At 38.7% G+C, this 22,924-nt stretch overlaps 1 long non-coding RNA gene across 2 annotated transcripts in view; it reads right to left on the bottom strand.

Annotated features, from left to right (window-relative positions):
* Window positions 1-22,924, bottom strand: part of LOC137636200 (uncharacterized) — an 87,106-nt gene that overhangs the window by 4,074 nt on the left and 60,108 nt on the right. The window contains exons 1-2 of one of the 2 annotated variants that reach the window (XR_011042984.1): window positions 22,309-22,420; window positions 17,255-17,387 (exon numbers count right to left, since the gene is read on the bottom strand). This is a non-coding gene — a long non-coding RNA (uncharacterized lncRNA). Of the gene's footprint in view, window positions 1-17,254; window positions 17,388-22,308; window positions 22,421-22,924 lie in introns of those variants that run through there. The other variant, XR_011042983.1, reaches the window with a different exon arrangement.

The raw sequence follows: 22,924 nt of genomic DNA, 5'->3' as shown, positions 1-22,924 counted from the left end.
ATCCCGTACCTTTCATAAATATATCTTTCGGCAAAGCTGGAAGGAAGCCAATTAGACTTTTCAGTGGGAGGTGGCAACCCTAGCCATTACTTGGGTAGGGGGCTACCGGTGATACCAGCCACCTGTACATAACTCACGGAGTGATGAGCTAGTCACTTTCTCTTTTTGGTTTGTAGAGAGCGGACGTCTCCTCTCTCTCCTTCTCAAGGCTCCCACAGACACTGATGAAAATTGTTGTTTTACACTCATTTTACACTAACTTTCTCTTTCTCAAGTGTGATTGTGCTTAGTTGATGATGTGTACATGCCCTGGTTCCGGAGATAGTACTTGCGGGACCTTCACATCGTCGGTAGACACCGACCCACATTCTTTGTGAGTAACCTTGAAATACAGCAATGTAATGCTAAAACAATGGTTCTAATTCCCAAACTATAGGTATATACTAATTTCCATTCCACTTGATTATAAATATCTAATTGAACTCCAGAAGGCAAGAGAGGAGTTGGAAGATCCTGGCCTACATGACTGAGGACTGTGAAGCACGAGGTAGAAGATGATGAATGGAGATGTGTCGATTTAAATGCTGAAGATAGAGATGACTGGCAAAATCTAACCAAGGCACTTTGCGTCAATAGGCGTAGTAGGAGATAGTGATGATGATGATTGTATGCTATCTTTTAATAAACATTCCGATACCAATTCATAAAAGATCTTTAGTCAGTGAGATATTGCTTCCTACATTGTTGCAGTGCCCGATATACACCAAGGGGCTCCAACAGGGAAAATAACCCAGTGAGGAACAGAAATTAGTTAATAAATAAACTATATATGAAGTAACAAATACTAAATTAAATAAAATACCTTAAAATTAGTAATAGCTTTAAAATAGATCTTTCATATATGAACTATAGAATTTTGTGAAGTCAAAGAAAGGTCTTTGTTCATTCGCTGTTTATACAAAAGTTGACAAGTGATCGCACGCGTCTTAACAATAATTCGCCTTTGGATTAGATTGAAGACAGCCCCCTCCAAACAATAAAAAAAACATTTCTTCAAAGGGTTACACATTATTAGTATAAATACTATAACCTAGGTCTTGTTTAGTTAAGGGGATTGCTCAAGTTTTAGGTGTGCACTATAAAGAAAAGTTAATGAAAGCAAATCGTGTTACGGACATGTTGATGATCTAGAGCACACTGCAATCCTTTTTTAAACGTCTCTCAAGTTACTTACGAGATGATTTTCCAATGTTCTTCACTTATTCTATGTAATATGAAGGGGATTAACAATGTGATAATGATGACAACCCTGCTTATTTGACACCATTTTGGTAGTCATATAGGTTCTCTCGTTCTTTTTGTATACGAAATCACTACTGTACCGTAATAGCCAGCGGACATGAAGGTGCCGCAACGGCGCCCTTCACGGTCTGGACAAAGTGGCATGGTTGGACCTCACGGGTAGGAACACCTGAAAGAGAAAAAGAGAAAAGAAATTAATTCCAGCTAGCTAAGGTTAACTGGAGAGTGAGACACGTCTACACTATACTGAGCCGAAATAAAAAGTGACGGTCGGTCACCAGTGAGGGTGGGAGCAGTGGGTGAACACCCCCCCCCCCCAACTAGCAGGTTAGTTAACCCTTTTACCCCCAAACTCTTTGGAAATTTCCAAACCTTCACCCCCAAGGGGTTATTTTTTCCCCAGCACATTTTGCAGTATATTTTTTTTTAAATTGCTCTAACAGCCTTAATTTTTGTCATACAGAGGTCAGGTTGGTCTCATTCTCTTGGAAAATGCCTGAATTTTCTCAAAAGATTATCAAAAATATGAAAAAAAAAATTTTTGTAACATTTTTTTGCAAGGACGTACCGGTACGTCCATTGGGGTAAAGGAAGGAGTTTTGTGAAACGTACCAGTACGTCCTTTGGGGGTAAAAGGGTTAAACCCTGGTTAACTTTAGTTTTGACTAGTTTTCAGCTCCGCCAAAATAATGTTAGGTTAAAGAGCGGAAAGTTTGTATCTCGCGTCGGGACAACTCCTGCTAGAAAAAAATCTATAGCTAAAAACAAAACAAATCACTGAAAAGGACAAATTCATTGATAATTTGTATTTTTCCCTAACTAATACAGACCTAGAGTTATTTATGTGGATGATCTTTCAGCATAGCTGGAAGGTAGCCATTAGATTTAAACTGCGAGGTGGCAAGCCTGCCTACCACTTGAGCGGTAGGGTGGGGGTAGCTGGGGGGGAACTATAGCAGCTCCAGTCAAGATAGATGATAACCTCTGGGGTAAAGGAACATGTTCCTTTAGACTTGAAGAAAGGTCCGGACTAATAGGTACATTAGCGAACCTATTAGGAGAGCAGAAGAGGACTCATCGCTTGAGTGCGCATGCACACCAAGACGCAATACCTCCTGAAGCTTCTCCTTTGATGGGGAACACGTCAACCACAAGGAGGGCCACAGTAGACGAACAGCATCGTCTGAGAGGTACTCCCCTGTGGATGGCTCCCTCACTGCCTCTCTAGGGGAGACAATGGGAGGAGACCCCAAACGAGGTTGTCCCAGCATTACCAGGGTGCCACTCGTACTTGACTTCTTCCACTTCGAGTATTACCCCAAACGGAGAGAATCCATTTTAAACTTCTTTTTCTGCCCACCAAACCTCACCCACTGGGAGGGAGAACACTCCCAGCACACTACAAGGAGATTCCTTCTAATACAATTAACCTCGGCACTAAGGAGAGACACTGTGTTGAACTGGCTCCTCTGAGGACACGAGAGTGCTGTACCGGCGCCCTTCACGGCCTGGAAAAAGTGGCATGGTTGGACCTCACAGGTAGGAACACCTGAAAGAGAAAAAGAGAAAAGAAATTAATTCCAGCTAGCTTAGGTTAACTGGAGAGTGAGACACGTCTACATTATACTGAGCCGAAATAAAAAGTGACTGATAGTCACCAGTGAGTGTGGAGCAGTGGGTGAACACACCCCCGTCAACTAGCAGGTTAGTTAAACCCTGGTTAACTTTGACTAGTTTTCAGCTCAGCCGAAATAATGTTAGGTCAAAGAGCGGAAGGTTTGTATCTTGCGTCGGGACAACTAATGTTCATATAAAACCCCTGCTAGAAAAAATCTATAGCTAAAAACAAAACAAATCACTGAAAAGGACAAATTCATTGATAATTTGTATTTTTCCCTAATACAGACCTAGAGTTATTTATGTGGATTATCTTTCAGCATAGCTGGAAGGTAGCCATTAGATTTCAACTGCGAGGTGGTAAGCCTGCCTACCACTTGAGCGGTAGGGTGGGGGTAGCTGGGGGGGAACTATAGCAGCTCCAGTCAAGATAGATGATAACCTCTGGGGTAAAGGAACATGTTCCTTTAGACTTGAAGAAAGGTCCGGACTAATAGGTACATTAGCGAACCTATTAGGAGAGCAGAAGAGGACTCATCGCTTGAGTGCGCATGCACACCAAGACGCAATACCTCCTGAAGCTTCTCCTTTGATGGGGAACACGTCAACCACAAGGAGGGCCACAGTAGACGAACAGCATCGTCTGAGAGGTACTCCCCTGTGGATGGCTCCCTCACTGCCTCTCTAGGGGAGACAATGGGAGGAGACCCCAAACGAGGTTGTCCCAGCATTACCAGGGTGCCACTCGTACTCGACTTCTTCCACTTCGAGTATTACCCCAAACGGAGAGAATCCATTTTAAACTTCTTTTTCTGCCCACCAAACCTCACCCACTGGGAGGGCGAACACTCCCAGCACACTGCAAGGAGATTCCTTCTAATACGATTAACCTCAGCACGAAGGACAGACACTGTGTTGATCTGGCTCCTCCGAGGACACGCAAGCACTGTACCGGCGCCCTTCATGGCCTGGAAAAAGTGGCATGGTTGGACCTCACGGGTAGGAACACCTGAAAGAGAAAAAGAGAAAAGAAATTAATTCCAGCTAGCTAAGGTTAACTGGAGAGTGACACACGTCTACACTATACTGAGCCGAAATAAAAAGTGACGTTTAGAAAAAAAGTGACGTTTAGAAAAAAATCTACTGCTAACAACCAAACAAGTTACTGAAAATGACAAATTCTGAGATAATTTGCATTTTTCCCTAATAAAAACCTGGAGTTATTTATGTGGATTATCTTTCAGCGTAACTGAAATCTAGCACCTCTGGGGTAGAGGAACACGTTCCTTCGGACGTGAAGGAAGGTCTGGACTAATAGGTACATTAGCGAACCTATTAGGAGAGAGAGCAGAAGAGGACTCAGCGCTTCAGTGCGTACGCACGCTCAAACGCAAGACCTCCTATAGCTTCTCCTTTGATGGGGAACCCGTCAACCCCAAGGAGGGCCACAGCAAACGAACAGCGTCGTATGAGAGGGACTCCCCCGTGGAGGGCTCCCTCACTGCCTCTCTAGGGGAGACAATGGGAGGAGACTCCAACCTAGGTTATCCGTGCGTTACCAGGGCGCCACTCATACTAGACTTCAACTTCGAGGCTGACCCCGAAGGGGAAGAATCCTTTTAAACTACTTCTTCCGCATACCAAACCTCACACACTGGGAAGGGCATCCACTCTCGACACACACTAAACTTCAAACACGAGTGACTTCGGTACAAAGGACAGAGAGTGAAAGGATCATTCTCCTCCGAGGACATGAAGGTGCCGCAACGGCACCCGTCACGGCCTGGACAAAGTGGCGTGGTTGGACCTCACAGGCAGGCTCACCTGAAACAGAGAAAGAGAAAAGAAATTTGTTCCAGTCAGTTTAGGTTAACAAGCAATGATGTAGGGATCACCATGTACCATAGATCGTACTCTGAAATGAGAAAAAATAAACATTTCTTTAAAATAACTTAAATTAAAAAAACAAAATGGTGGTAGCTAGAACACAATTATTAAGATTAAACTTTTCTGGATTAAGTTCTGAAAAAAAAAATGTAAAAAAAAATTATTAGGTTTCCTGAAAAAGATATAAATTCTACATGCAAAAATTACATATAAAGACGACTCTGATGATAACGACGAAGACTTAGACGAACTCAATGACGAACACTTAGACGAACTCAATGACGATGACTTAGACGAACTTAATGACGATGACTTAAGACGAACTCAATGACGATGACTAAGACTTCAATATGAAGATAACATCAACTCCGATAACTTCAACGACGACCTTGTTTGTAGCATGCATTTTGAAATGCATCCACCCAGAAGAGAAACTTGATGCACCTTTAGTCGAACCACATGGTCCAATAAAATGGGAGGAATAAATGTGGTTGAGGAATGAAGTTGGTGTTTGTAAAACACTAGCTTTCCACGAAGGCAAACCTCTTCCTTCCCACTAGGTCATATTGAAATATCCCACCCGCAGATATTTTTCTCCTTTTGTTCCTACTCTAACCCTCCACTAGAGTAGGAGACACATCTTCTGGCATGAACAGATAATGGAGTTCTTGTGCTAAAACCACACATCTTATGGCAAGTCGCATTATAGTGGCAATTGTGCGCTTAAATCAGACATCTAACAGTTCACATGATATTTTGGATTTTTCTAGTCATGACTGGGGGATTCCAGGACCCCCTATGAATGCAGTGCATTGAAGTATATCATATCGGAACAAATTGTCATTTATAAAATATCACTTCTATCATTTTGTAGATCATACTCTGAAAGACAAAAAAAATAAATTAACTATACAGTAACACAATAATGAAGAACATTTTCTTCCAAATAAAGTTCTCCAACGAATCATACTAAAAAATACCAGCATTATAGAACAGGCTAATATATAAATCAGCCTTCAACACAATGTTTGGGTTAAAACACCCTATTCTTTATTTTATAGATAGCCCTTTTCTTAAAGCCTTTCAAGAGCTTTGGAACACTAATTGCAAGATTCTGCAATGTCTTCTGGGAGAGTTTATCGCAGGTACTCCTAATACCTCACGGTAGGTCTGCAACTGGTTAATCACTTGCAGGATGACATTAGGTCACACCCCAGGGTTCCATAACGTTCGTTTCTCAAGTTCCTCAGGAGTCTTGTCCTTCCTGGCGAGGATTCCCGACCTAAATCCCAGGATAAACAGAGTGGGAACGGGGAGTAGCTTACAGGCGTTTCCCGATGTTCCAAATGGAATAAGTTGAGTGATGGCGAAAACCTTCATAAAATATCCTTTCCAACATGCGATGATGCTGGGATCACCATGTACAGTAGATCGTACTCTGAAATGAGAAGTAACACATATTTCTTATATAAAGTTTAATAAATTAAAAAAACAAGTGGTGGTGGCTAAAATCCTATTAGGAAGATTCAATTTTTCCGGATTAAGTTCTGAAAAAAAAAAATGTATAAAATAAACTTATATTTCCTGAAAAAGATATAAATTCTACAAGCAAAAATTACATATGAAGACGACGACTGATAACGACGAAGTGTCTGATGAATTCGATGACAACTAAGAAATATGGTAACATCAACGACGACCTTGTTTGTAGCATGCATTTAGAAATGCATCCACCCAGAAGAGAAACTTGATGCACCTTTAGTCGAACCACATGGTCCAATAAAATGGGAGGAATAAATGTGGTTGAGGAATGAAGTTGGTGTTTGTAAAACACTAGCTTTCCACGAAGGCAAACCTCTTCCTTCCCACTAGGTCATATTGAAATATCCCACCCGCAGATATTTTTCTCCTTTTGTTCCTACTCTAACCCTCCACTAGAGTAGGAGACACATCTTCTGGCATGAACAGATAATGGAGTTCTTGTGCTAAAACCACACATCTTATGGCAAGTCGCATTATAGTGGCAATTGTGCGCTTAAATCAGACATCTAACAGTTCACATGATATTTTGGATTTTTCTAGTCATGACTGGGGGATTCCAGGACCCCCTATGAATGCAGTGCATTGAAGTATATCATATCGGAACAAATTGTCATTTATAAAATATCACTTCTATCATTTTGTAGATCATACTCTGAAAGACAAAAAAAATAAATTAACTATACAGTAACACAATAATGAAGAACATTTTCTTCCAAATAAAGTTCTCCAACGAATCATACTAAAAAATACCAGCATTATAGAACAGGCTAATATATAAATCAGCCTTCAACACAATGTTTGGGTTAAAACACCCTATTCTTTATTTTATAGATAGCCCTTTTCTTAAAGCCTTTCAAGAGCTTTGGAACACTAATTGCAAGATTCTGCAATGTCTTCTGGGAGAGTTTATCGCAGGTACTCCTAATACCTCACGGTAGGTCTGCAACTGGTTAATCACTTGAAGGATGACCTTAGGTCACACCCTTAGAGGGTTCCATTACGTTCGTTTCTCACGTTCCTCAGGAGTCTGTCCTTCCTGGCGAGGATTCCCGACCTAAATCCCAGGGTAAACAGAGTGGGAACGGGGAGTAGCTTACAGGCGTTTCCCGATGTTCCGAATGGAATAAGTTGAGTGATGGCGAAAACCTTCATAAAATATCCTTTCCAACATGCGATGATGCTGGGATCACCATGTACAGTAGATCGTACTCTGAAATGAGAAGTAACACATATTTCTTATATAAAGTTTAATAAATTAAAAAAACAAGTGGTGGTAGCTAAAACCCTATTAGGAAGACTCAATTTTTCCGGATTAAGTTCTGAAAAAAAAAAATGTATAAAATAAACTTATATTTCCTGAAAAAGATATAAATTCTACAAGCAAAAATTACATATGAAGACGACGACTGATAACGACGAAGTGTCTGATGAATTCGATGACAACTAAGAAATATGGTAACATCAACGACGACCTTGTTTGTAGCATGCATTTAGAAATGCATCCACCCAGAAGAGAAACTTGATGCACCTTTAGTCGAACCACATGGTCCAATAAAATGAGAGGAATAAATGTGGTTGAGGAATGAAGTTGGTGTTTGTAAAACACTAGCTTTCCACGAAGGCAAACCTCTTCCTTCCCACTAGGTCATATATAAATATCCCTGCCAGAGATATTTTTCTCCTTTTGTTCCTACTCTAACCCTCCACTAGAGTAGGAGACACATCTTCTGGCAAGCACAGATAATGGAGTTCTTGTGCTAAAACCACACATCTTCTGGCAAGTCACATTATAGTGGCAATTGTGCGCTTAAATCAGACATCTAACAGTTCACATATTTTGGATTTTTCTAGTCATGACTGGGGGATTCCAGGACCCCCTATGAATGCAGTGCATTGAAGTATATCATATCGGAACAAATTGTCATTTATAAAATATCACTTCTATCATTTTGTAGATCATACTCTGAAAGACAAAAAAAATAAATTAACTATACAGTAACACAATAATGAAGAACATTTTCTTCCAAATAAAGTTCTCCAACGAATCATACTAAAAAATACCAGCATTATAGAACAGGCTAATATATAAATCAGCCTTCAACACAATGTTTGGGTTAAGACACCCTATTCTTTATTTTATAGATAGCCCTTTTCTTAAAGCCTTTCAAGAGCTTTGGAACACTAATTGCAAGATTCTGCAATGTCTTCTGGGAGAGTTTATCGCAGGTACTCCTAATACCTCACGGTAGGTCTGCAACTGGTTAATCACTTGAAGGATGACCTTAGGTCACACCCTTAGAGGGTTCCATTACGTTCGTTTCTCACGTTCCTCAGGAGTCTGTCCTTCCTGGCGAGGATTCCCGACCTAAATCCCAGGGTAAACAGAGTGGGAACGGGGAGTAGCTTACAGGCGTTTCCCGATGTTCCGAATGGAATAAGTTGAGTGATGGCGAAAACCTTCATAAAATATCCTTTCCAACATGCGATGATGCTGGGATCACCATGTACAGTAGATCGTACTCTGAAATGAGAAGTAACACATATTTCTTATATAAAGTTTAATAAATTAAAAAAACAAGTGGTGGTAGCTAAAACCCAATTCAATTTTTCCGGATTAAGTTCTGAAAAAAAAAAAAAATGTATAAAATAAACTTATATTTCCTGAAAAAGATATAAATTCTACAAGCAAAAATAACATATGAAGACGACGAGTGATAATAACGACGAAGTCTCTGATGAATAACATATGAAGACGACGACTGATAATAACGACGAAGTCTCTGATGAATTCGATGACAACTAAGAAATATGGTAACATCAACGACGACCTTGTTTGTAGCATGCATTTAGAAATGCATCCACCCAGAAGAGAAACTTGATGCACCTTTAGTCGAACCACATGGTCCAATAAAATGGGAGGAATAAATGTGGTTGAGGAATGAAGCTGGTGTTTGTAAAACACTAGCATTCCACGAAGGCAAACCTCTTCCTTCCCACTAGGTCATATTGAAATATCCCACACGGAGATATTTTTCTCCTTTTGTTCCTACTCTAACCCTCCACTAGAGTAGGAGACTCATCTTCTTGCAAGCACAGATAGTGGAGTTTGTGTGCTTGAATCAGACATCTTCTAGCAGATCACATTATAGCTTACACTTTTTTAGTCATGACTGCGAGATTCCAGGACCTCCTAAGAATGCAGTGCAAAATATTTGGGTTAAAACTCCCTATTCTTTATTTTATAGATAGCCCTTTTCTTAAAGCCTTTCAAGAGCTTTGGAACACTAATTGCAAGATTCTGCAATGTCTTCTGGGAGAGTTTATCGCAGGTACTCCTAATACCTCACGGTAGGTCTGCAACTGGTTAATCACTTGCAGGATGACATTAGGTCACACCCCAGGGTTCCATAACGTTCGTTTCTCAAGTTCCTCAGGAGTCTTGTCCTTCCTGGCGAGGATTCCCGACCTAAATCCCAGGGTAAACAGAGTGGGAACGGGGAGTAGCTTACAGGCGTTTCCCGATGTTCCGAATGGAATAAGTTGAGTGATGGCGAAAACCTTCATAAAATATCCTTTCCAACATGCGATGATGCTGGGATCACCATGTACAGTAGATCGTACTCTGAAATGAGAAGTAACACATATTTCTTATATAAAGTTTAATAAATTAAAAAAACAAGTGGTGGTAGCTAAAACCCAATTCAATTTTTCCGGATTAAGTTCTGAAAAAAAAAAAAATGTATAAAATAAACTTATATTTCCTGAAAAAGATATAAATTCTACAAGCAAAAATTACATATGAAGACGACGACTGATAATAACGACGAAGTCTCTGATGAATTCGATGACAACTAAGAAATATGGTAACATCAACGACGACCTTGTTTGTAGCATGCATTTAGAAATGCATCCACCCAGAAGAGAAACTTGATGCACCTTTAGTCGAACCACATGGTCCAATAAAATGGGAGGAATAAATGTGGTTGAGGAATGAAGTTGGTGTTTGTAAAACACTAGCATTCCACGAAGGCAAACCTCTTCCTTCCCACTAGGTCATATCGAAATATCCCTGCCAGAGATATTTTTCTCCTTTTGTTCCTACTCTAACCCTCCACTAGAGTAGGACACTCATCTTCTGGCAAGCACAGATAGTGGAGTTTGTGTGCTAAAACCACACATCTTCTGGCAAGTCACATTATAGTGGCAATTGTGTGCTTAAATCAGACATCTTCTAACAGTTCAATGATAGTCTGGATTTTCCTAGTCATGACTGGGGGATTCCAGGACCCCCTATGAATGCAGTGCATTGAAGTATATCATATCGGAACAAATTGTCATTTATAAAATATCACTTCTATCATTTTGTAGATCATACTCTGAAAGACAAAAAAAATAAATTAACTATACAGTAACACAATAATGAAGAACATTTTCTTCCAAATAAAGTTCTCCAACGAATCATACTAAAAAATACCAGCATTATAGAACAGGCTAATATATAAATCAGCCTTCAACACAATGTTTGGGTTAAAACACCCTATTCTTTATTTTATAGATAGCCCTTTTCTTAAAGCCTTTCAAGAGCTTTGGAACACTAATTGCAAGATTCTGCAATGTCTTCTGGGAGAGTTTATCGCAGGTACTCCTAATACCTCACGGTAGGTCTGCAACTGGTTAATCACTTGCAGGATGACATTAGGTCACACCCCAGGGTTCCATAACGTTCGTTTCTCAAGTTCCTCAGGAGTCTTGTCCTTCCTGGCGAGGATTCCCGACCTAAATCCCAGGGTAAACAGAGTGGGAACGGGGAGTAGCTTACAGGCGTTTCCCGATGTTCCGAATGGAATAAGTTGAGTGATGGCGAAAACCTTCATAAAATATCCTTTCCAACATGCGATGATGCTGGGATCACCATGTACAGTAGATCGTACTCTGAAATGAGAAGTAACACATATTTCTTATATAAAGTTTAATAAATTAAAAAAACAAGTGGTGGTGGCTAAAATCCTATTAGGAAGATTCAATTTTTCCGGATTAAGTTCTGAAAAAAAAAAATGTATAAAATAAACTTATATTTCCTGAAAAAGATATAAATTCTACAAGCAAAAATTACATATGAAGACGACGACTGATAACGACGAAGTGTCTGATGAATTCGATGACAACTAAGAAATATGGTAACATCAACGACGACCTTGTTTGTAGCATGCATTTAGAAATGCATCCACCCAGAAGAGAAACTTGATGCACCTTTAGTCGAACCACATGGTCCAATAAAATGAGAGGAATAAATGTGGTTGAGGAATGAAGTTGGTGTTTGTAAAACACTAGCTTTCCACGAAGGCAAACCTCTTCCTTCCCACTAGGTCATATTGAAATATCCCACCCGCAGATATTTTTCTCCTTTTGTTCCTACTCTAACCCTCCACTAGAGTAGGAGACACATCTTCTGGCATGAACAGATAATGGAGTTCTTGTGCTAAAACCACACATCTTCTGGCAAGTCACATTATAGTGGCAATTGTGCGCTTAAATCAGACATCTAACAGTTCACATATTTTGGATTTTTCTAGTCATGACTGGGGGATTCCAGGACCCCCTATGAATGCAGTGCATTGAAGTATATCATATCGGAACAAATTGTCATTTATAAAATATCACTTCTATCATTTTGTAGATCATACTCTGAAAGACAAAAAAAATAAATTAACTATACAGTAACACAATAATGAAGAACATTTTCTTCCAAATAAAGTTCTCCAACGAATCATACTAAAAAATACCAGCATTATAGAACAGGCTAATATATAAATCAGCCTTCAACACAATGTTTGGGTTAAAACACCCTATTCTTTATTTTATAGATAGCCCTTTTCTTAAAGCCTTTCAAGAGCTTTGGAACACTAATTGCAAGATTCTGCAATGTCTTCTGGGAGAGTTTATCGCAGGTACTCCTAATACCTCACGGTAGGTCTGCAACTGGTTAATCACTTGAAGGATGACCTTAGGTCACACCCTTAGAGGGTTCCATTACGTTCGTTTCTCACGTTCCTCAGGAGTCTGTCCTTCCTGGCGAGGATTCCCGACCTAAATCCCAGGGTAAACAGAGTGGGAACGGGGAGTAGCTTACAGGCGTTTCCCGATGTTCCGAATGGAATAAGTTGAGTGATGGCGAAAACCTTCATAAAATATCCTTTCCAACATGCGATGATGCTGGGATCACCATGTACAGTAGATCGTACTCTGAAATGAGAAGTAACACATATTTCTTATATAAAGTTTAATAAATTAAAAAAACAAGTGGTGGTAGCTAAAACCCAATTCAATTTTTCCGGATTAAGTTCTGAAAAAAAAAAAAATGTATAAAATAAACTTATATTTCCTGAAAAAGATATAAATTCTACAAGCAAAAATAACATATGAAGACGACGACTGATAATAACGACGAAGTCTCTGATGAATTCGATGACAACTAAGAAATATGGTAACATCAACGACGACCTTGTTTGTAGCATGCATTTAGAAATGCATCCACCCAGAAGAGAAACTTGATGCACCTTTAGTCGAACCACATGGTCCAATAAAATGGGAGGAATAAATGTGGTTGAGGAATGAAGTTGGTGTTTGTAAAACACTAGCTTTCCACGAAGGCAAACCTCTTCCTTCCCACTAGGTCATATCGAAATATCCCTGCCAGAGATATTTTTCTCCTTTTGTTCCTACTCTAACCCTCCACTAGAGTAGGACACTCATCTTCTGGCAAGCACAGATAGTGGAGTTTGTGTGCTAAAACCACACATCTTCTGGCAAGTCACATTATAGTGGCAATTGTGCGCTTAAATCAGACATCTAACAGTTCACATATTTTGGATTTTTCTAGTCATGACTGGGGGATTCCAGGACCCCCTATGAATGCAGTGCATTGAAGTATATCATATCGGAACAAATTGTCATTTATAAAATATCACTTCTATCATTTTGTAGATCATACTCTGAAAGACAAAAAAAATAAATTAACTATACAGTAACACAATAATGAAGAACATTTTCTTCCGAATAAAGTCCTCCGAAATCATACTAAAAAATACCAGCATTATAGAACAGGCTAATATATAAATCAGCCTTCAACACAATATTTGGGTTAAAACTCCCTATTCTTTATTTTATAGATAGCCCTTTTCTTAAAACCTTCCAAGAGCTCTGGAACACTAATTGCAAGATTCTGCAATGTCTTCTGGGCGAGTTTATCGCAGGTACTCCTAATACCTCACGGTAGGTCTGCAACCGGTTAATCAATTGCAGGATGACCTTAGGTCACACCCTTAACGTTCGTTTCTCAGGTTCCTCAGGAGTCTTGTCCTTCAGGCCGAGGATTCCCGACCTAAATCCCAAGGTTAAAAAGAGTGGGAACAGGGAGTAGCTTACAGGCGTTTCCCGATGTTCCGAACGGAATAAGTTGAGTGATGGCGAAAACCTTCATAAAATATCCTTTCCAACATGTGATGATGCTGGGATCACCATGTACAGTAGATCGTACTCTGAAATGAGAAGTAACACATATTTCTTATATAAAGTTTAATAAATTAAAAAAACAAGTGGTGGTAGCTAAAACAATTAGATAGATGAAATTTTTCCGGATTAAGTTCTGAAAAAAATGTAAAAAAAAAAATTATAAGATTTCCTGAAAAAGATATAAAATTCTACATGCAAAAATTACATATGAAGACGACTCTGATGATAACGACGAAGACTTAGACGAACTCAATGACGATGACTTTGACGACGACCTTGTTTGTAGTATGCATTTTGAAATCCATCCATAAGAGCTAGTTGTTACACCTTGAGTCAAACCACATGGTTCTATAAAGTGGGAGGAATAAATGGGGTTGAGGAATGATTTTGGCATTTGTAAAACACTAGCATTCCACGAAGGCAAACCTCTTCCTTCCCACTAAGGTCATATCAAAATATCCCTGCCAGAGATATTTTTCTCCTTTTGTTCCTACTCTAACCCTCCACTAGAGTAGGAGACTCTTCTTGCAAGCACAGATAGTGGAGTTTGTGTGCTAAAACCACACATCTTCTGGCAGGTCACATCATAGCGGCAATTGTTGTGCTTGAATCAAGACATCTTCTAGCAGATCACATGATAAGTTTACATTTTTCTAGTCATGACTGGGAGATTCCAGGACCTCCTAAGAATGCAGTGGAAAATATTTGGGTTAAAACTCCCTATTCTTTATATTATAGATAGCCCTTTTCTTAAAACCTTCCAAGAGCTCTGGAACACTAATTGCAAGATTCTGCTATGTCTTCTGGGAGAGTTTATCGCAGGTACTCCTAATACCTCACGGTACGTCTGCAACCGGTTAATCCCTTGCATGATAACCTTAGGTCAGGGTTCCATTACGTTCGTTTCTCACGTTCCTCAGGAGTCTTGTCCTTCCTGGCGAGGATTCCCGACCTAAATCCAAGGGTTAAAAAGAGTGGGAACGGGGAGTAGCTTACAGGCGTTTCCCGATGTTCCGAACGGAATAAGGTGAGTGATGGCGAAAACCTTCATAAAATATCCTTTCCAACATGCGATGATGCTGGGATCACCATGTACAGTAGATCATAGTCTGAAATGAGAAGTAACACATATTTCTTATATGAAGTTTAATAAATTGAAAAAAGTGATGGTAGCTAAAACACATTTAAGATTCAATTTTTCCGGATTAAGTTCTGAAAAAAAAAGGTAAAAAAAAAAATTATAAGATTTCCTGAAAAAGATATAAATTCTTCATGCAAAAATTACATATGAAGACGACTCTGATGACGACGAAGACTTTGAAGAGTTCGATGACACCTAAGACTTCAAATATGATAACATCAACAACGACCTTGTTGGTAGTATGCATTTTGAAATCCATCCATAAGAGCTAGTTGTTACACCTTGAGTCAAACCACATGGTCCTATAAAACGGGAGGAATAAATGTGGTTGAGGAATGAAGTTGGTGTTTGTAAAACACTAGCATTCCACGAAGGCAAACCTCTTCCTTCCCACTAGGTGATATTGAAACATCCCACCCGGAGATATTTTTCTCCTTTTGTTCCTACTCTAACCCTCCACTAGAGTAGGAGACTCATCTTCTTGCAAGCACAGATAGTGGAGTTTGTGTGCTAAAACCACACATCTTCTGGCAGGTCACATCATAGCGGCATTTATGTGCTTGAATCAGATATCTTCTGGCAGATCACATGATAAGTTTACATTTTTCTAGTCAAGACTAGGAGATTCCAGGACCTCCTAAAAGTATGCAGTGCATTAAAGTATACCATATCGGAACAAATGATCATTTACAAAATAATGCTTTCATTTCTATCATTTTGTAGATAATACTCTGAAAGAAAAAATAGTAAATTAACTACAGTATAACACAATTATGAAGAACATTTTCTTCCGAATAAAGTCCTCCGAAATCATACTAAAAAATACCAGCATTATAGAACAGGCTAATATATAAATCAGCCTTCAACACAATATTTGGGTTAAAACTCCCTATTCTTTATTTTATAGATAGCCCTAATCTTAAAACCTTTTAAGAGCTTTGGAACACTAATTGCAAGATTCTGCAATGTCTTCTGGGAAAGTTTATCGCAGGTACTCCTAATACCTCACGGTAGGTCTGCAACCGGTTAATCCCTTGCATGATAACCTTAGGTCAGGGTTCCATTACGTTCGTTTCTCACGTTCCGCAGGAGTCTTGTCCTTCCTGGCGAGGATTCCCGACCTAAATCCCAAGGTTAAAAAGAGTGGGAACGGGGAGTAGCTTACAGGCGTTTCCCAATGTTCCGAACGGAATAAGTTGAGTGATGGCGAAAACCTTCATAAAATATCCTTTCCAACATGCAATGATGCTGGGATCACCATGTACAGTAGATCGTAGTCTGAAATGAGAAGTAACACATATTTCTTATATAAAGTTTAATAAATTAGAAAAACATGTGGTGGTAGCTAGAACACAATTAGGAAGATTAATGTTTCCGGATTAAGTTCTGAAAAAAAAGGTAAAAAAAAAAAATTATAAGATTTCCTGAAAAAGATATAAATTCTTCATGCAAAAATTACATATGAAGACGACTCTGATAATAACGACGAAGACTTAGACGAACTCAATGACGATGACTTTGACGAATGCAATACTAAGACTTCAATATGAAGATAACATCAACTTCGATAACTTCAACGACGACAACTTCAACGACGACAACTTCAACAACGACCTTGTTTGTAGCATGCATTTTGAAATCCATCCATAAGAGCTAGTTGTTACACCTTGAGTCAAACCACATGGTCCTATAAAATGGGAGGAATAAATGTGGTTGAGGAATGATGTTGGCGTTTGTAAAACACTAGCATTCCACGAAGGCAAACCTCTTCCTTCCCACTAAGGTCATATCAATATATCCCTGCCAGAGATATTTTTCTCCTTTTGTTCCTACTCTAACCCTCCACTAGAGTAGGAGACTTCTTGCAAGCACAGATAGTGGAGTTTGTGTGCTAAAACCACACATCTTCTGGCAGGTCACAAAGACAATTATGGGCGGCACCAGTATGATACCAGGGTTTTAAGGGTGGGGGTGTCATAAACGAGAGATTTACAGCAATAAGAAGTCTGAAATGCTAAATAAGAACAAGATAACAAGGTTGGAAAAATATATGGATCATGTAAGTGGCTGAACATATGCAAACTATGATTATTTAACACATTTGAGATTTGTAAAAGGGTACAGAACCTAACAAACCCACCTAACCTAACTTAGTAGTTGCCAGGTTGCAACCCCTAGCCGGGGGCAAGACCCCGGACCCCCTTACCAGGTCACAAACTATAGCAGAATGACAATTCACAAATAAATCCTTACCTTAAGTTTGGGAGGTCAAAGGCTGTGGGTCTTCTGTTGACAAAGGAAGAACTGTCACTGACCCTGTCGTAAACGTAGATGGGTGGGGGTACAGTTTGGCGGCTTGAAGCAGGGAATTAGACCTCTTGCGCTGCTGGAAAAATAAGCACACTTTAGTTTGCTAATTATTGAAAAAAAGAAACTGAACATTAAAATACGTATAATAATTTTTACCAGGCAGATAAAGACATAAGATAAATATTGAATAAAATTTTCTTTTTGAATTCCGCCATGGAGAACGTAACTCTTGATATCCCGCCACAGTCTCTTAAATGAAAACAATGGACAGAGTAAAAAACATACCTCACATTTAAATCGACCGATACGTAAGGTATCCCTTTTACCCCCAAAGGACGTACTGGTACGTTTCACAAAAGCCATTCCTTTACCCCCATGGACGTACCGGTACGTCCTAGCAAATAAATGCTATAAAATTTTTTTTTTTTCATATTTTTGATAATTTTTTGAGATACTTCAGGCATTTTCCAAGAGAAAGAGACCAACCTGACCTCTCTATGATGAAAATTAAGGCTGTTAGAGCAATTTAAAAAAATATATACTGCAAAATGTGCTTAAAAAAAAATAACCCCTGGGGGTTAAAGGTTGGAAAGTTCCAAATAGCCTGGGGGTAAAAGGGTTATTATGACCCAGCCCACATTAAATATACAGAGAAAGACAACAAGCTAGCCAGCACTCATCCATTTCTTATAGCTAATTTCATTTTCGCTAGCAATCAAACTATATATGAACCTTGCTTTTTTTAGGATTGTGTTAGCCTTATTTGGTAACGTTGCTGACTGGGGTTCGAGTCCCGCTCAAACTCGTTAGTTCCTTTAGTAGCTGCAACCTCACCATCCTTGCGAACTAAGGTTGGGGGATTTGGGGGTGCCTATAGGTCAACCTACTGAGGCATCAGCATCCATTACCAGGCCCTCCCTGATCCTATGTATTTATAGTCAGTCTCTAGGGCATTGCCCGGCTTGCTAGGGCAATGCCACCATCCCCTGCCTCTGCCATTCATGAGGAACTCAACACCTGGCTCGCCTCTGTACTGACAAGAGATGAGCAACATGCTCTGCGTGTAAGCCGAGCAACCAAGTATTTTAGCAGACATACCTCCGATTACTCAACCACCTCTACACTACCCGATTACAGTTCATAATTCTATCTTTTCAACATTTCATGACACTTATAATTAATACCACTTATTTACAGAAAATGGACATCTGTGCATTGCATCCTAAAAATTATTATATGAAGGAACATGTCGTCAAACTACCCCCCAAAACAGCATTAAAGATATGGTAAAGGATAGGTTAGGATATGTTAGGTCTGATACCCGAGACTATCGATCTTTTTGGCTGGTGAATCTCTTTGCAATAACATAAACGATCATTCATTTGAAGTAAACCAAAAAAAAAAAAAAAAAAAAAAAAAAAAATTGCCTTGGCAAAGAAAACGGTATAAATCCATTTTCTACTCGTTAGCACTGAACTGTACTATAACAATTTCTATATTCAACAAATGGTAAAGTTGTATTGTATTACAGGGTGTGATTTCGAACAGAAAATATGTATTCCTATAGTAAATAACGTGATTTAACCGAATTTGACCTTTATGTCAACCGCAAACAAACAGATCAACATATTCGACTAACTAAGTTGCGAATTGGTTGCTGTTAAGGATGAAATGAAAGTGAAAACCGGTTAAATCACGTTATTTTCTACAGGAAAACATATATTTTCTGTTAAAATGGCAAAATATAATCACTGTTGTCACATATGTGTTAAAATATTTAAATATAAGCACTTGTTCAACGGAATCACTTCACTCACGAATGTACTGCGAACGATAACATTAGCAACGTTACCAATGATACACAGTGTTACCAATGATGTCTGGGATTGTTACGATAATATTGTTAAGATAATATTACCGGTTACACAATATATAAAAAGTACAAAAAGGGTACAGAACCTAACAAACCAACCTGATCTAGTAGTTGACAGGTCACAACCTCAGGTATTTACTGAAAACGGTAAAATTAGCCACGATACGAATGATACACAGCGTTACCAACGGTGCGGTGACATTACTAGAGATAGTAATGCTAAATGTTTCCATACGTATTTTAAATAATTTTTCCATATAAATTTTACACAATACATAAAAAGTTCAAAAAGGGTACAGAACCTAACAAACCCACCTAACCTAACCTAGGAGTTCCCAGGTCACAAACCTCACGTATGTACTAGGAATGTTAAAATAAGCAACGTTACCAATGATACACAGTGTTAACAACGTTACAAAGGCATTGCTAACGGTAGCAATGCTACGGTAATATTGTCATGTGTACTTTAATGAATTGTTCCAAATTCTTTACAAAATATATAAAAAGGTACAAAAAGGGTACAGAACCTAACAAACCCATCTAACCTAACCTAGAAGTTAACAGGTCACAAAACACATATAATGACTTTAGTTGAATGACTTACGGTTATGAAGGGGACGTCGAAACTTGCGGGACACGGGAGGGTGAGACTGACGGCTTAACTTTAAATATTATCTACCATGGGGGTAGGCGACTTTTTCCAAAAAATGTACCTTTATAAGAAGTAACAGTATAACCACAGCGACGTTTATTTTTGGTTTTAGGTATCTTGGTTTTGGTATTACAATAAAACACGTGAATGTCTTTCTTGTAAGATAGGAGGGAACGGCAATAAAACACGTGAATGTCTTTCTTGTAAGATAGGAGGGAACGGCACTTGGGGCACTGTAAACGTTGAGGAATTACATCGTATGCTTTAAGGAAATTATCAACATTGGATGAAGAATCATAGAAATCACCATGGAATTTAGCAAATGCTTTTAGGTATGGAATACTGCAGCCATTACAAGTTTCTATAACTTCCTCCATCGCAAAATACGAAAAAATAAATCTCACTTGAAATGAAGGACACCTTACTAGGATAAAGGTTTCCAAGGAAAAGGATTCGGCGGAAGGGGTATGAATAGACCACTTAAAGAGCTAGAGGAAGGGGGTAGGGAAATATCAACTGACAACCCCCTTTGTGAAAACTTTGAATACGTACAGGTTCGTGATTGGTTAACGGGAAAACAACGGAGTCTAGAGGGTAAACATGAATGAATTGGATAGAGAAACTTGTATAGAGCAAGTATTTATGTGAAATCGGGGTGTGACAGAAATAACAAAAGGAATAAAACCAATATAGGAAGATAAAATGCGATGTATGATAAATAATATTGAATGGGAATTAAAATGATTGATTTTATAAGGTATAGGATCATAAAGAGTAATTCTAGGGTCATAAGTAATATGTATACCCCCGGGGGGTATTACATAAGTAATCACGTAATAGACTTGAAGAGCTGGTAGAGAGACGAAGTTACATTTCACGGTTAAGGAAGAAGAAATCCTATTGGTGGGGGAAAAGTTTCTGCGCAGGGAGGCGGGGTTTTTGCGCAGAAGATCGAAAACTGGTATGTACGAACGTAAGTGCGTGAGCGTGCTAATGTTAGCATGGAATGCTAACATTTAATCTACATCAGACATTGACAGTACTGGTTACTGTATTTTTTCACGAGGCATAACCTTTGCAACGGCGCCTCCAAAGTTTATCCAGTTATACTGTTTTGTCTTTTCCTCCAATTATTATAAATCCAAGAAGGTAATGTATAGAGAAGAAAGTATTTGTTTTACGATTATACATCGTTTCCCCAGTATGTTTTTCCTACCCAAAACCCAGAGCTCCCACTGGGGGTGGGTCCTCCATTAACGTAGGATAGATATATATATTTCTGAAACTATTAATTTGCGACGGGAACGTGTCATTTTCCAAGAGAGCGTAATTTTCTCTATAAGAAAAAGTAGTTTTTTTTTTACTAGGTTACATTGCCCTGTAATACACTACAATAATACCGGATTTTGAACAAGTCATCATATTTAAAAATTTTAACAAAATATATATAAGACATTTAAACATTTCAACAGAAAATATGTTTTCCTGTAGAAAATAATGTGATTAAACCGGTTTCCACCTTCATTTCATCCGTATTAACAGCAACCAGTTCGGATACTTAAAGTTAGTAGAATTGGTTGTTGTTGGTTTGCGGTTGAAATTCGGTCAAATCCCGTTATATACTACAGGAAGACATATTTTCTGATCGAAATGAGAATCTGTAATACAGTAAATCTTTACCGATAAATTAAGCCAGGTTAAGTCTGATACCCGAGACTATCGATTTTTTTGGCTGGCGAACCTTAATGATCAGCTGGGGTGAATGTAGTTCGTTGGGACAGGTAAGATAAGAGTAGAGCAGTCTAAGGTTACGGCTCCTAGGTCAGGTTAGGTGGAGAACCTTAGGTTAAGTAAGGTAGGTTAAGTAAGGTAGGGTGATGTTCTTGTCTGTAAAATGTGGTTTTTCACTGTCCCAACAAACTGCAAAGGCTCCGAAAATAATACAAACCCGATTTAAACTGATTAGCGCAATGACTTATCTGTCTACTCAAATTCCGAAGTATTAAAAGGGTATAAAAGCCACTTATAGGCCACGTGACCCCATACTGCACATGATACCATACCCGACATTTCTGTATCAAATAAAATGACGAAACTTGACAGTACAAGACACTTCCAACTTATACAAATATACGAGACTGAAATTTACCTAGGCCTATACATACCTTAGGCATAATTTCCAAATCCAAAGAAATGCCGGTTAAATAGCACGGTCAACAGTACTGGTGTCAATAAATGGTATAACAGGTTCGACCCGTTTAATGTTTGCACAGAAAATGATAAAACACGTTAATACTCCATACGAAATGTGATAATGAATCCTACGATGGGCTGTTAACATTTCGAGTTGACTCTTGGCTCGCCTGCCGGCTTGCTTGACACGTGGCAGCCATATTGAATTGGTGACAACTTCGGAGTTAATTTATGTTTAATTGCAATGAATTACCACAATTACGTGAGAAATTTAATTACCTGTAATTAGCCGATCCTATCACGGTTACACTGACGGGAAAAGCTATATATAATGGCAGATAATGACACTGTGCAAACGGAGACTTTTTGACACCAGCTAGACAGGAGGAGGTGGGCGTCAGTCACAAATGGCGCTAAGAAGAAGTTCCAATACTTCTCCAGGGGAGGAATTTAAGCTTAAATCTTTTAATTATCTAATATTTACTACAATAAATACCAATTTTATAGCTTCTATAGAGAGAGAGAGAGAGAGGAGAGAGAGAGAGAGAGAGAGAGAGAGGGGGGGGGTTTTTAATATACTTTTTAGAAGAGTTAAAATGTATGTTTGTATGTGATCATAATAAGTGACAATTATTATTTTTCCCAAAGGCTATTTTAAGCAATGCATGTTCAATGTAAATATAGCAATATAAAATATATATTATTATATATATTTTCTTTTAAATATGGTCTAAATATTTGAGGGTTTTTTCCCAATAACTATGAGGAAAAAATCAAATATATGAAAATTCCTGGCAACTTCTATTTTTAGCATAATATTCATTAAAAATACTATTATTATTATTATTATTATTATCATCATTATTACTAGCCAAGCTACAACCCTAATTGGAAA

Source organism: Palaemon carinicauda, unplaced genomic scaffold (assembly GCF_036898095.1).
Source record: "Palaemon carinicauda isolate YSFRI2023 unplaced genomic scaffold, ASM3689809v2 scaffold25, whole genome shotgun sequence".
NCBI classification, from domain to species: Eukaryota; Metazoa; Arthropoda; class Malacostraca; order Decapoda; family Palaemonidae; genus Palaemon; species Palaemon carinicauda.
This window is presented reverse-complemented; position numbering and strand designations above follow the sequence as displayed.